The following is a 14,901-nucleotide window of genomic DNA, read 5'->3' on the forward strand; positions in this document are numbered from 1 at the left end:
CACAGCGATGGTGGTACCCCTTCAGATTGGACACTGTAGGTGTGCAGACTAGGAAACTTTGCACAGGGATAGTTGGAGCCCCTCATAATAGGCACAGCAGGTGTACAGACTTAGCACAGAGATAGTGGGAACTCATTATAACGTACACAGCTGCTGTGCAGACAAGGAAACCTAGTGTAGGGATGGTGGGAGTCCCTTATATTAGGCACAACAGGTCTACGGACCTAGAAACTCAGCACAGGGGTGGTGGGAACTCTTCAAAATAGGAAGACCCACTCAGATATTACGAATAAATAGCGTTGCCACCTTATCCCTTTAAACCCCAACACATATGAATTACACAGGTTTTGGGGCTAATTTAATGCAGATAAGGTACTAAGTGAGTTTAATTACCACCATAATTACCACCCTAATCAGCCACAGAACCTGTGTAATTAATATGTGTTTGGGTTTAAAGGGATGAGGTAGCAAGACTACTAATAAAGTCTGTGAGAGATGCCAAATGCTGTCAGGTGGTTTATTTCTCTGTCATCCCCCCCATACACTAAAATAACAGTTTTTGTGGACTGCCCCTTTAATAGCAAAAGAAAAGAACACATCTCCACTTTCTGTCTTTATTCTTAAAATTCTGCCTGTAAAAACTTTTTCTCCTATATCACATAATCTCCTTGTAATCCTTCTAAACTGTACTAAGTGTTTTCTGATGCCTTCAGCATTGTCGATCCATATTGGCTGCATGAGCGTTCGCATTTTCTAAACAGATCCTCATTAAGACCTAAAGGAGTTCCTCTGGAGAGCGATGATGTAGATGATAAATCACTATCTTCTAACAATTACTGTTAACGGGATAATAAGAAGCCTAAACGAATTCATTTCTCATGCTCTAATAGAAAGGTGCAACCAGGTCTGTCCCTGCATAACCTCCAAACTGCCCTCAATTTATCTGAATTATGGCTCCTTACCTGTCCCAGAATGACTAGTGGTGGTAGACTGCTTCCACCATCTCGCCTGTAATGATTTTGGTGCACAGTGTACAGTTATTGGGTGAGCATTATTTGTTAGATTTTAACCACTTAAGTACCAGCTTTATATACTTCTTCATTACCAGGCCATTTTTCAGTTTTCAAGGCTGTGATAGTTTGACTGACAATTACTCCACTATTGTAACACTATGCCCAAAATTTCATTTTATGAGATGTTTACTATACAAAAATATTGACTAAAAACTTTCAGTACATTCCGTTAAAATGAAAATGGCAGGATGGTACAAACAACAAGGTGACCTCATTTTTTTCTACATATAAGAGGAAAAATTTGGGACTTCGGGACCATTTAGTTGTGTGTTTCTCATTTTTATTGGGATCATGGTATGCGCCCAGTCTTTTCAATGCCGGGTCCCGACCTCAGATCCCGGGAATGATACCTTTGGCAGCCCTCTCTGTCTGGATGCACAGACTCAGACTCTACAGGCTTGTAAGTATCCATAGGGATGAGTTTACATCTCTCTCCTTATATGTATATACTTCTCCCACATATGGTTTCAACCATGGTTCATATTGACATATTCATGTTTTGCTGTAGACCCTAGTGCACCTGCCCCTGAAGAGTGTAATTTTATATACACGAAACGCGTCAGCCCTACTGGATGCACCTATTCTGTATATATAGTTACATAGTTACATAGTAGGTGAGGTTGAAAAAAGACACAAGTCCATCAAGTCCAACCTATGTGTGTGATTATGTGTCAGTATTACATTACATATCCCTGTATATTGCGGTCATTCAGGTGATTATCTAATAGTTTCTTGAAGCTATCAATGCTCCCCGCTGAGACCACCGCCTGTGGAAGGGAATTCCACATCCTTGCCGCTCTTACAGTAAAGAACCCTCTACGTAGTTTAAGGTTAAACCTCTTTTCCTCTAATTGCAATGAGTGGCCACGAGTCTTATTAAACTCTCTTCTGCGAAAAAGTTTTATCCCTATTGTGGGGTCAGCAGTACAGTATTTGTAAATTGAAATCATATCCCCTCTCAAGCGTCTCTTCTCCAGAGAGAATAAGTTCAGTGCTCGCAACCTTTCCTCATAACTAAGATCCTCCAGACCCTTTATTAGCTTTGTTGCCCTTCTTTGTACTCGCTCCATTTCCAGTACGTCCCTCCTGAGGACTGGTGCCCAGAACTGGACAGCATACTCCAGGTGCGGGCGGACCAGAGTCTTGTAGAGCGGGAGAATTATCGTTTTATCTCTGCAGTTGATCCCCCTTTTAATGCATGCCAATATTCTGTTTGCTTTATTAGCAGCAGCTTGGCATTGCATGCCGTTGCTGAGCCTATCATCCACTAGGACCCCCAAGTCCTTTTCCATCCTAGATTCCCCCAGAGGTTCTCCCCCCAGTGTATAGATTGCATTCATATTTTTGACACCCAAATGCATTATTTTACATTTTTCTACATTGAACCTCATTTGCCATGTAGTCGCCCACCCCATTAATTTGTTCAGGTCTTTTTGCAAGATTTCCACATCCTGCGGAGAAGTTATTGCCCTGCTTAGCTTAGTATCGTCTGCAAATACAGAGATGGAACTGTTTATCCCATCCTCCAGGTCATTTATGAACAAATTAAATAGGATTGGTCCCAGCACAGAACCCTGGGGGACCCCACTACCCACCCCTGACCATTCTGAGTACTCCCCATTTATCACCACCCTCTGAACACGCCCTTGTAGCCAGTTTTCAATCCATGTACTCACCCTATGGTCCATGCCAACGCACCTTATTTTGTACAGTAAACGTTTATGGGGAACTGTGTCAAATGCTTTTGCAAAATCCAGATACACCACGTCTACGGGCCTTCCTTTATCTAGATGGCAACTCACCTCCTCATAGAAGGTTAATAGATTGGTTTGGCAAGAACGATTCTTCATGAATCCATGCTGATTACTGCTAATGATATCATTCTTATTACTAAAATCTTGTATATAGTCCCTTATCATCCCCTCCAAGAGTTTACATACTATTGATGTTAGGCTAACTGGTCTGTAATTCCCAGGGATGTTTTTTGGGCCCTTTTTAAATATTGGTGCTACATTGGCTTTTCTCCAATCAGCTGGCACCATTCCAGTCAATAGACTGTCTGTAAAAATTAGGAACAACGGTCTGGCAATCACCTGACTGAGTTCCCTAAGTACCCTCGGATGCAAGCCATCTGGTCCCGGTGATTTATTAATGTTAAGTTTCTCAAGTCTAATTTTAATTCCGTCCTCTGTTAACCATGTAGGTGCTTCCTGTGTTGTGTCATGAGGATAAACACTGCAGTTTTGGTTACTGAAGCCCCCCGATTCACTCGTGAATACTGAGGAGAAGAATAAATTCAATACCTCTGCCATCTCCCCATCCTTTGTAACCAGATGTCCTTCCTCATTCTTTATGGGGCCAATATGGTCTGTCCTCCCTTTTTTACTGTTTACATACTTAAAGAATTTCTTGGGATTTTTTTTGCTCTCCTCCGCTATGTGTCTTTCATGTTCTATCTTAGCCATCCTAATTGCACCCTTACATTTCTTATTGCATTCTTTATAAATTCTGAATGCTGTGGATGATCCCTCAACCTTGTATTTTTTGAAGGCCTTCTCCTTTGCTTTTATATGCATTTTTACATTGGAGTTAAGCCATCCAGGATGTTTGTTCGCTCTTTTAAATTTATTACCCAATGGGATACATTGGCTAATGCCCTTATTTAATATGCTCTTAAAGCAAACCCATCTCTCCTCTGTATTCTTTGTTCCTAATATTTTATCCCAATTTATGCCTTTTAGCAAGGTTTGTAGTTTAGGGAAGTTGGCTCTTTTGAAATTCAGTGTCTTTGTGTTCCCTTCATGTCTCCTATTTGTGTGATTTATACTGAAACTAATTGACCTGTGATCGCTGTTACCTAAATTGCCCCGTATTTCCACATCTGTTATCAGGTCTGTATTGTTGGTAATCAGTAGATCTAGTAATGTTTTATTTCTAGTTGGTGCGTCTACCATCTGACCCATAAAATTGTCCTGCAAGACATTAAGGAACTGGCGAGCCTTAAATGAATGCGCGGTTCCCTCCGCCCAGTCTATGTCTGGATAATTAAAATCCCCCATTATGATAACACTTCCCATCCTTGCTGCTAATCCAATTTGTGATAGGAGATCCGTCTCCACTTCCTCCCTCAGGTTAGGGGGCCTATAGCATACTCCCAGTATTATTTTCCCCTTAGCTTCATCCCTTTGGAGCTCTACCCATAAAGATTCCACCTCCTCCCTAGCCCCCTCAGTGATGTCATCTCTCACATTCACTTGTACATTATTCTTGATATATAGGCATACCCCTCCCCCTTTTTTACCCTCTCTATCCTTGCGGTATAGGGTATACCCTTGAATGTTTGCCAGCCAATCATGAGAGCTGTTGAACCAGGTCTCTGAAATTCCCACAAAATCCAAATCCTCCTTGTACAACAGTATCTCTAGTTCACCCATCTTGTCCGCCAGGCTCCTGGCATTGGTGAACATGCCACATAGTTTAGACCGGTCGCATATTGTCCTCGTATTGGGTGTTTCAAGATTGCAACTTGGACTTGCTACTATACTCACCTTGTGTTTTTGTGCTTTGGTTAACCTACCACTAATGCCCCCAATACTACCCTCTGGAATATCTTCCGCGCTGGCTATCACTGTCTCTGGACCCTCCCCCCCATCGCCTAGTTTAAAAACCCCTCTAACTTTTTGGCCATCTTCATTCCCAGTGATCTATTGATTCTAATATACTGTATGTACTAAATTTCTGTGATCTTATTTTGTTTCCACATTTACAATACTATGGGCCTGCCATGCTGCATTACTGTTTTCACCATACATGGTTTTTAACATGTGATTGCATATTTACTCATTGCATTTTTGTTATGCTGTGATGCTTTTTGACAATAAAGGTATTTTTTTCAAAACCAACTTATCCATTAACCACTCTCACCTACCTTATTCAAAGTCCCAAAATCCCCCCTCTTTGTTAATTTTTGCCCAAATTTTTGGGAGATTAAGAAATATGCTGTTGCTAAGTGTGAGGCACTTAGTAGGGGAGGACCTAAATACCCGCCCAGCAGCCAGCATCGGGTGAAAGCTAATTATTGGGGTCTCCTTGCTGCTGGAAGGCACTTGCTGGTGGACACTGGAATAACAACACTCCTGGTATTTCAGGCCCTGACAAAGGGTTAATGCACAGGTCATATACAATGAGAGGATGGAAATGAATGGGGTTAGTGTGCAGATCTGCAGGATAAGTGACAAAATGTAGATCAGCTGTATAGAGGGGGGGGGGGGGTAAGGGTTATCAACTTTGGTTTGCTTTACTAAGACTGGAGATAGCAAAATCTAGACCAGCTGTACATGTTAGCCAATCAGCTTCCGACTCCAGCTTGTTTGATTAAGCTTGGACAAAAAAATAAAAGTGGAAGCTGATTGGTTTCTATGCAGAACTGATTTACTAAAACTGGAGCTTTTGCTGCTGTGATCAGGAACTAATAAATGACTCATTCATTCATTCATTGCCCCCCCTCTCCCTTCATTGTAAGAGGAAGGGGCAGGCTCACAAATGTAAACACTAGACTGTTTATATTTGTGATCGCTGTGATTGGTTTCTTTATGGCCAGTCACGGCCACCCTGAAGTGCAGAGTTGCACAGGGCAGTTCAGTTTATTTGCATTAACAGGTGAGCAGTCACCTGATGAAGCTTTATCTGGTGCAGTCTATAAATGGCATTTAGCCGGTAACCATCTACCACATCATTATTTTTAGATCTAAGGTGGTACAAAAGGGATTAGGAATCCTGAACTGTATATCCATTATGTATTATTATTACTATACAGGATTTATATAGCGCCAACAGTTTGTGCAGCTCTTTACAACTTAGAGGGGGGACAGTACAATTACAATACAGTTCAATACAGAAGTATATCGACAAATAGAGTTACAAGTGCAGTTTCAATCAATTTCCATAGTAAAGGTAATGTGGTAAAGTGTCACTTTGTAAAGATTACCCAATCAGGTGCAAGGAAAAAAAAAAAAATTGCTCACACATGATTGAATGCTAAAAATCGGCAGAGCTTTATTCATTCACTAAGCTCTGGGGGAAATTAGTGCATCTACACTTGCAAAGTGCATAGTCTATTTCAATCCCATTGTATTTATTGATATATACACTCACCGGCCACTTTATTAGTACACGGGTTGGACCCCTTTTACTTTCCGAACTGCCTTAATTTTTCGTGGGCCGTGGCATACATTCAACAAAGTTTTGGAAACATTCCTCAGAGATTCTGGTTCATATTGACATGATAACATCGCGCAGTTGCTGCAGATTTGTCAGTTTCACATCCATGATGTGAATCTCCCATTCCACCGCATCCCAAAGGTGCTCTATTGGATTGAGCTCTGGTGAATGTGGAGGCCATTGGAGTACAGTGACTTCGTCATGTTCAAGAAACCAGTGGTGAGAAGATTTGAGCTTTGTGACATGGTGCATTATCCTGCTGGAAGGAGCCATCAGAAGATGGGGACACTGTAGTCATAAAGGGATGGACATGGTCAGCAACAATACTCAGGTAGGCCGTGGTGTTTAAACGATGCTCAATTGGTACTAAGGGGCCCAAAGTGTGCCAAGAAAATATCCCCCACACCATAACACCACCACCAGCCTTAACCATTGATACAAGGCAGGATGGATCCATGCTTTCATGTTGTTTATGCCAAATTCTGACCCTACCATCTGTGTGCTCAGAGATGGTATTCTGCATACCTTGGTTATTTGAACTACTGTTGCCTTTCGGCCCATTCTCTTCTGACATGAACAAGGCATTTTTGTCCACACAACTGCCGCTCACTGGATATTTTCTCTTTTTAAACCATTCTCTGTAAACCCAAGAGATGGCTGTGCTTGAAAATCCCAGTAGATCATAAGTTTTTAAAATACTCAGACCAGCCCATCTGGCACCAACAACCATGCCACGTTCAAAGTCATTTAAATTCCCTCTCTTCCCCATTCTGATGCTTGGTTTGAACTTCAGCAAGTCGTCTTCACCATGTCTAGATGTTTAAATGCATTGAGTTGCGGCCATGTGATTGGCTGATTAGCAATTTGTGTTAGCAAGCAATTGAACAGGTGTACCTAATAAAGTGGCCGGTGAGTGTATATAAAGCGACAATGGTAGGCATTCTATCCTGTTTAATACTAGTAAAAAGGTTTGAGGGCAAAGCAATATGCAATACAGTTCAAAGAGGTCCCCAAAGCACTTTCAAGCTAGTTATTTGAAAAAGAAAATAAATGATGTCTGAGCTTCTGGTGTGTTACTGTATCTTTAAAAAGGAAAGTTCAGTCTCCGAGTAAGCATGCTCTTTTTTTTGCACATTGGTGTACGAGGAGTCACTGATTATATTGGGTTCTTCTGTCCTCTCGACAGGGATACATCTTGTTGTTTGACTTTCATTGACACAATTTGGGGTTGTTTCTGACTTTAATGAGTTACACTGTATGGCGGATGACACAAACAAAAATATGAATAGTCAGAAGCAATACCAAAAGGAGGGAACCCCGGTTACAGCAAACCACAGTTAACACAAATACAGTGTTTCGCCAAACTGCAGCCCTAATCAGAGATGAATCTGAGTGTAGAGGGATAGCACACACCTAAACAGTTCTAGACAGGCTCTGATTTGGACTCTGACCTATTCTTCAAGTCCTGACAGTGTCTAACTGGCCAGCTAAGTATATAGTTGGCTGGTGCTGGGGCTCTGTGTTTCCTTGTTGAAGTGTTCATTGACTGGTATAAAATGTACTGAAGGGCACAAGGCCTCTTACCACTCCTGAATGCTTGGCCGTGGCCTCCCAACATGACTAATTGTCAGATACCTGGTTGAGGCCGAATTGACAAGAGGGCTTCCCTTACACCACTTATCCTGTTTCTCCTTGGGTTGATGACAGGGTATAAGAGGGCACAGAGTGGCATGGGTGCCTGTAGGAGATCTGGGCTGGGATATCTTAACGAATGCAGACCTGAAGACTTTGCAGAATGCAAGTAATGCAGCTGGCAGATGCAGGATCTCAGATGCATGGTCAGGCAGGCAAAAGGTGGCAACAACCGGGCAGCAATGGTACAATATCAGGAACCAGGAGCAGAGTCACAGCCAGTACAAGTTCAGTATTGGGTGAGAAGAGAAGGTACCGCGACAGCAGGCAGCAGACAAAGTTGGGTCACAAGCGAAACTCAACAGAGTTTCATGAACAAATGGAGTCAACCAAGCTGGGTGAGAACCCAGGATTAGGACACAGGCAGAAGGAGCTGATAACTACCCAGCAATGACCCTGAGTCTCACAATGCTTTAAATAGGCCACTGGACATCAAAGTCCATTCAGATATGCACGCTCATGAGTCGGGTGAGAGCACAGGATCAGGACACAGGTAGAAGGAGCTGAGGACCATTCAGCAATTATCCTGAGTCTCGCAGTGCTTTAAATAGGCAACTGGGTGCCAAAGTCCATGTAAACGTACATGCTCTTGCTCATGAACACACTAATGCGCACACAGCCCTGGTTTTGCAGACCATTCTGCGTGCATGCACATTTCTTTGAGCATGGGCATGAATTTGGTTTTCCCGACACTAATTGATCCTCAGGCTCTCACATCAGGTCCTGGGACTGTCAAGAGAATCACGTACATGGCCATCCATAGTCAGCGTGAATTAACCTGCATATCAGACTGGCATTGGCAACAATCTCTCTATTTAGGGCACAAAACACTGGAGAGTCCACCACTGAGTGGCTGTCAGCTTCTAAGATCTGTAACCTGACCAGCTGCTCTATGTTTGACCTGGATTGACTCCTGATTACACTATATCTTGATCTCCTATTGCTGACTCTGGCTTGTGCCTGCTGATTCAGTCCCATTATTAGCTGCTTGATATTGACCCCACCCTGGCTTCTGGCCCTGTCCCTGTCTTCCAATGTTGGTAATGATGCTACCAGGTTACTGCTGATTCCAACTCATCTTGACTACAGCTTCCTGCATTTAAAAGTTACAGTACTGTGTTCCACCATCTGCCTGCATTCTGCACAAGATATGGTCTGCGCACCCATGGCATCCCACCAATATTCAAGCTGCCCTCAGATCATCCACTGTTTCTGGACCCACAGCAGGTACCTGGCACCTTATCCGGATATGCCCTGTTCCCAACTTCAGGAGTATTAGACAAAATGTTTAAGGGAAGCCCTGTTGTCATCTCGGCCTCTACCAGGTACTTGACAGAGACACTCACAAGCTTCATTATCCTCTGGGCTCAGGAAACACCCAATCCATCTCCAGCAGTGGTACAATGCTTGGGATTATTATGCTAATTACTCATGCTCACAGTATGCCATTCAAGGTCTGGCCCTAGGGTGAGGCAGTTTGGGTACTCATAGGGAGAGTCTCTCAAGTCAGAGCACCCTGCTGATTGTAGTTTTTTTTCTCTCCCTTGGAGTGCAGTAAATCAGCCATGCAATCTTGGCAAGCTAAAGCTGGTAGTGTCTTTCCTCTGCTGGGAGTCAATGAGGTGATCACCAAACGCAGAAGAGCTAATTCAGACTCAGGTCAACACTGTCACAAGGAAATGAGGGGTATGTCCACCTTAGAATCAGTAACCAGCCACAGGCAGGCAAGGCAGCAACAGCAACTGGTCTCACAACTCTGATCACCCTTTTGTCTCTCCATGTTTGTCCCTTCTGAGTTTTTCTCCTCCCTGGTCATTCCTCCCAGCAAATCACAGTCTATTCCCATCTACCTGGACTTACCCAATATTGCTGCCCCCAAGGTTAAAAACACTCAGTAGCTGAGTGTTGTTCACTGCCTCCTCCAAGATGGCCTTCACTATGCAGTCTTCTGCAATGGGGATGAAATAATTATTGGGTGGTTTTTGGATTCCCCTTATTTATTGAAAAATATGTATTCATTTGTCTATTCCTGTAATTAGCTAGTCTAGCAAAGCTCTGATAAAGTTAATGGTAATGGTACAGTACAATAACAAGGTTAGCTATAAAAATAAATACACTTTTTAACTGCTTCAGCCCCGGAAGGTTTTACCCTCTTCCCGACCAGAGCACTTTTTGCGATTCGGCACTGCGTCGCTTTAACTGACAATTGTGCGGTCGTGCAACGTTGCTCCCAAACAAATTGACGTACTTTTTTTCCCACAAATAGAGTTTTATTTTGGTGGTATTTGATAACCTCTGCGATTTTTTATTTTTTGCGCTATAAACAAAAAAATAGCGTCAATTTTGAAAAAAAACGCATTATTTTTTACATTTTGCTATAATAAATATCCCCCAAAAATATATATTTTTTTTCCTCAGTTTAGGCCGATCCATATTCTTCTACATATTTTTGGTAAAAAAAAAATCGCAATAAGCATTTATTGATTGGTTTGCGCAAAAGTTATAGCGTTTACAAAATAGGGGATAGTTTTATGGCATTTTTATTAATAATTTTTTTTCTACTAGTAATGGCGGCGATCAGCGATTTTTATCATGACTGCGACATTATGGCGGACACATCGGACATTTTTTACACATTTTTGGGACCATTGTCATTTATACAGCGATCGGTGCTATAAAAATGCACTGATTCCTGTGTAAATGACACTGGCAGTGAAGTGGTTAACCACTAGGGGGTAGGGAGGGGTTAAGACAGTACTAGGGAGTGATTTCTAACTGTAGGGGGGATGGGCTAGCTGTGACATGTCACTGATCTCTGCTCCCGATGACAGCGGGAGCAGTGATCAGTGACACTTGTCACTAGGCAGAATGGGGAGATGCTGTTTACATCAGCATCTACCCGTTCGTCCTCTCCGTGAGGCGATCCCGGGTATCCCTGCGGCGATCGAGTCAGCGGGACCCGCGACCCGACTCACGGAGCTCCGGGCCGGCGCGCGCGTGCACGCACTGGGATGGCGGCAAATTCAAAGAGACGTACCTGTACGCCCATTTGCCCAGCAGTGCCATTCTGCCGACGTACATCAGCGTGCGCCGGTCGGGAAGTGGTTAAAAAATCAAGAGTTTCATTTATTTCCCAAGAAAATAGGAATGCTAACATAAATCTGTAAAAGAAAATATTACAGAGCATATGAAACAAAAGAACATCAATGATACTTGACATTGTATAACAGATGCTACATGATTACCATCTCTCAGCCAGACCCATACCCAGCTCTACTTTTACCTTACCCTTACCCATGAATGGAGACCACACCAAGCTGGAGTAAATACTGACCGTAGCAGCCATTTTTAGTAACAACTCAGCAAATTTACATAACTTTATAAAAGACATCCATTAAAACCATCGCCCATTAGTCACATATTTGTGTTGGTCTTTGCAGGAAAGCCCCAAGCTTGCCACATGATCCAAATCGGCACTGCGATACCTTTAACTTAAAATAGGCCTCCAGCTCACATGCTAGCTCGAAGACAACCAAACACAACCAAACACTGATCGCAGTGCACCTGTTAACCAAATTCCAGCTAAACCACTGTTACCTGGAATACCACCAACGGGACCCATATGACCAATGTTTCCCGAACTCTTCCATATTCGAGGTTTCTTCCTTCACCCGCAAAGACCAACAACCTGCCACTGCCACAACATCCTTCGTCCTTGTTCTGGGGAAAAAAACTTCTTTTGTTTAGCATTAAAACAGTGAGCAATACAAACCTTTTCAGGGAGGGAGGGTGAGAAGCTCGCTCCTCTAGCTACCACTGAGCTGGGGAGGGACACACAGTTTCATGCAGCTAGTTCCTCCCCCACCGCCTAACACCCAATCTACTCATCTCTAACAAACAGCTCCCTTCATAATGTGCCCTGCTTAATCCTGTCATGCCCGCCCTTCATTTTATGTCATTTTATTTATTTTACTCCGGGCTTCTCTTTACGTAAGGTCATCCTCTGTGTTCAGTAGCTTTCAGCTGGTCTCAATGGCAAGAGCCAAGAGGCAAAGAGCAAGTTCCTACAGCCAGTCAGTACTTTTAAAGCCCACTCAGACACCACCCACACAACACCCACTGCCATCCTATCTAGGATTCTGACAAATCAAAATCGATGAGAAGCAGTCCTTCTTTAATATAGTATTAGCTTGTCCGTCCTCTAGGAAGCATGCTGTAATGACCACTAGAGGCAGCATTTGGCCATGAATCACTGCTATTTAACCTGGGTCAAATCTTAAGTGACAGCTGGTCTTTGATCTTCTGTAACTCAGGAAATCATTCATCTTAGCAGCAGTTGATTTTTGAAGCTTTTGTTTGCAGTCATGATAATCAGGAACTTCAATCTTTATTACACCAGGTGGTTTGAAGCCAAGCTTTATTATACCATACTTCCTTGCCAGGGGATATGCGTGACCCTTTTCTTCAGATAAAGATTCTAACATGCATTTTTCAGTTCCATAGCTCTGATGGGTAACCTGCTGAATGGCATTTCATGGCATTAGAGTGGCAAGACTAGATGTAACCAGATTTCATATTCAAAAACATCTTACATTATGAAATAAAACATGTTGCCTTCCAATAGGGGACAAAGAAATTGTCCATAACAACACAGAAAATCAAGTATTTTAATTGCTTTCTTGCAGTATTTTTCATTTCCATGCAAAATTGTATTCCCTTGCAATGTAACATTGAACTTGCTACAGAATTCGACCACTCTAGGAAGAGTCAATTCCCCAGCACAGCCTACTCCCTCCAAGCATGTCTTAGCCCTCTCCTCTTCTGCAAAAGTTTTATTACTGTCATTGCTTGCCCAGCTAGTCCATCCCTTCTCCCTTCATAACCTTTTATTTAGTTATGAAGGAGAGGAAGGGAATAGTGTAGGGCAGCCTTTCTCAACCTTCTTCCCCCAGAGGAGCCCTAAAAATAATTTTCAGGTCTTGGGGAATCAAGTAATCAGATGTCAGTGGGAAAATGCCCCTTACATTTGTGGTCAGTGGGAAGAATGCCCCCTCCCCCTTTTACAGTGGTGATCAGAATGTCTCACTTTCAGAAAGCTAAATAGTTACTTGATCTCATGTTGCTGGCTCTGTCAAGTGACATTGGTCCCAGGAATAGGCAGCCACCATAAGATGGAAGATCAACTAGCCACAGCTCAAGGAATCTCTAGCACCTCTGGAGGAACTCTGGTTGAGGATGGCTGCTGTGGAGTGTCATCTAAGTCTGCTGGGGCTGCTAATATCACATCCATGATATTGGCACCCAGCAGAGGTCCCGGGGCATTTGAACGTCCACACAAGGAAGGCTTTTACAGGCAAATAACATGCATAAAATAACTAAATTAAAATATAACCTTATGGGAATATTTTTCTTTAAGTGAATGGTCTAAGTATTGATCTGCTTTAATCTTATCTTTCTTACTTTATTGGGCTTTTATTTGATGCCTTGCAAATTTTTTTGCTTATATCTTTTCCATCTGCACAAAACAGCTCAAGTAATGTCTTTAGCTCACCGCTTCTTCAGAACATATTCCCATGTCCTCCAAATGAAAGTTTCTCGTATCTTAACGTCTATCACAGTCTATTGTGTGGAATATATGCTTTGATAAAGGGTTAAGCTTCTCCCTATCAGTCTGTGCTGTGTGAGCCCAGGCTCCCTGCACGTCTCCCCGTCTGGGTAGATGCTGGATGATAGAAGCTGCAGCTTTGCACTTTTATTCTACTTATCTGTCTAATCCTCTCCGAAACCTCCCCATGTCCTTCGGTTTGTTTGCTCCTACATTGAGCTTTGAGATGTCAGCACATTTTATTTACTCTGCACCTCCATTATCTAATGGGGAATAGAGAGTGTGTCCCCTTCATTATTCCTTGACCTCATCTATGAATACATAATAAGCCTGAGTCTGTTCACCTTCATACCTATCTGTGGTCATTGAAGCGTTTATGGACCCTTAGGGGCATATTTATAAAGCAATGAATCTGACATTTACCAAACATTTAGAGAACATTAAGGCTTGTTTGTTGGGTCTATTCACAAAGCATGGAAATGTACCTTCTCTATTTTGAATGGTACTCCATAGCATTGTACAGTACGGCCCAAGCACAACGTACCCCCATGCATATACCATTTGCTGTGGTGCACTGCACTGTTGAAAAGAGTCAAGAGTGTTTATTTCATCCATTGTGATTAAGGATGAGCTTGGGTTTGGTCTGAACCTGAAAGGCAGCTGTTAGTGCCCAGCCAGTGAGCTGTGGGCAGAGGATTCCCCACCCCACAGCTTCATGTATGCAAAGGGGTGGGGATGCTCAGGATATGATTGACCTAATATGGCTATGTAGCCATATTAGGTCATTGATGTTCCAAGCTTTCCCGCCCCTTTGCATATGTGAAGCTGCATGGTGGGGAATATTGTCGCATGGCTATATGAGATCAATGTCATAGACCTAATATGTCAAAATATTGACATATTATATCCCCTTCAGTGTTATTCACAGCACAACATCGCAAACGTTTATTTTCAGAGAAAAAGAAGTGCTTCCAAAAAGACAAAAGGCAAAAAAAAAAAAAGATTTTTTGAGGTACTTATTATGTTAAATAAGTTGATCAGAGAATGCGCAAAACATTTCGCTTTTTGGCTTCTTGGAAGCCCTTCTTTTTATATTGACCTAATACGGTCATATGGCTGCATGGTGGGACATATAGCCACATGACCATATTACATCAATGTCATTGACCTTCTATGGCCATGGAATCATATTAGCACTATGATGTGCCGAGCATGCCCGCCCCTTTGTATACGTGAAGCTGCGTGGTAGGGAATATGGTCATATGGACATATTAGATCAGAGTCACTGGCCTGCTATGACCACATGGCCAT

Source organism: Aquarana catesbeiana, linkage group LG08 (assembly GCF_042186555.1).
Source record: "Aquarana catesbeiana isolate 2022-GZ linkage group LG08, ASM4218655v1, whole genome shotgun sequence".
In the NCBI taxonomy this organism is placed as follows: Eukaryota; Metazoa; Chordata; class Amphibia; order Anura; family Ranidae; genus Aquarana; species Aquarana catesbeiana.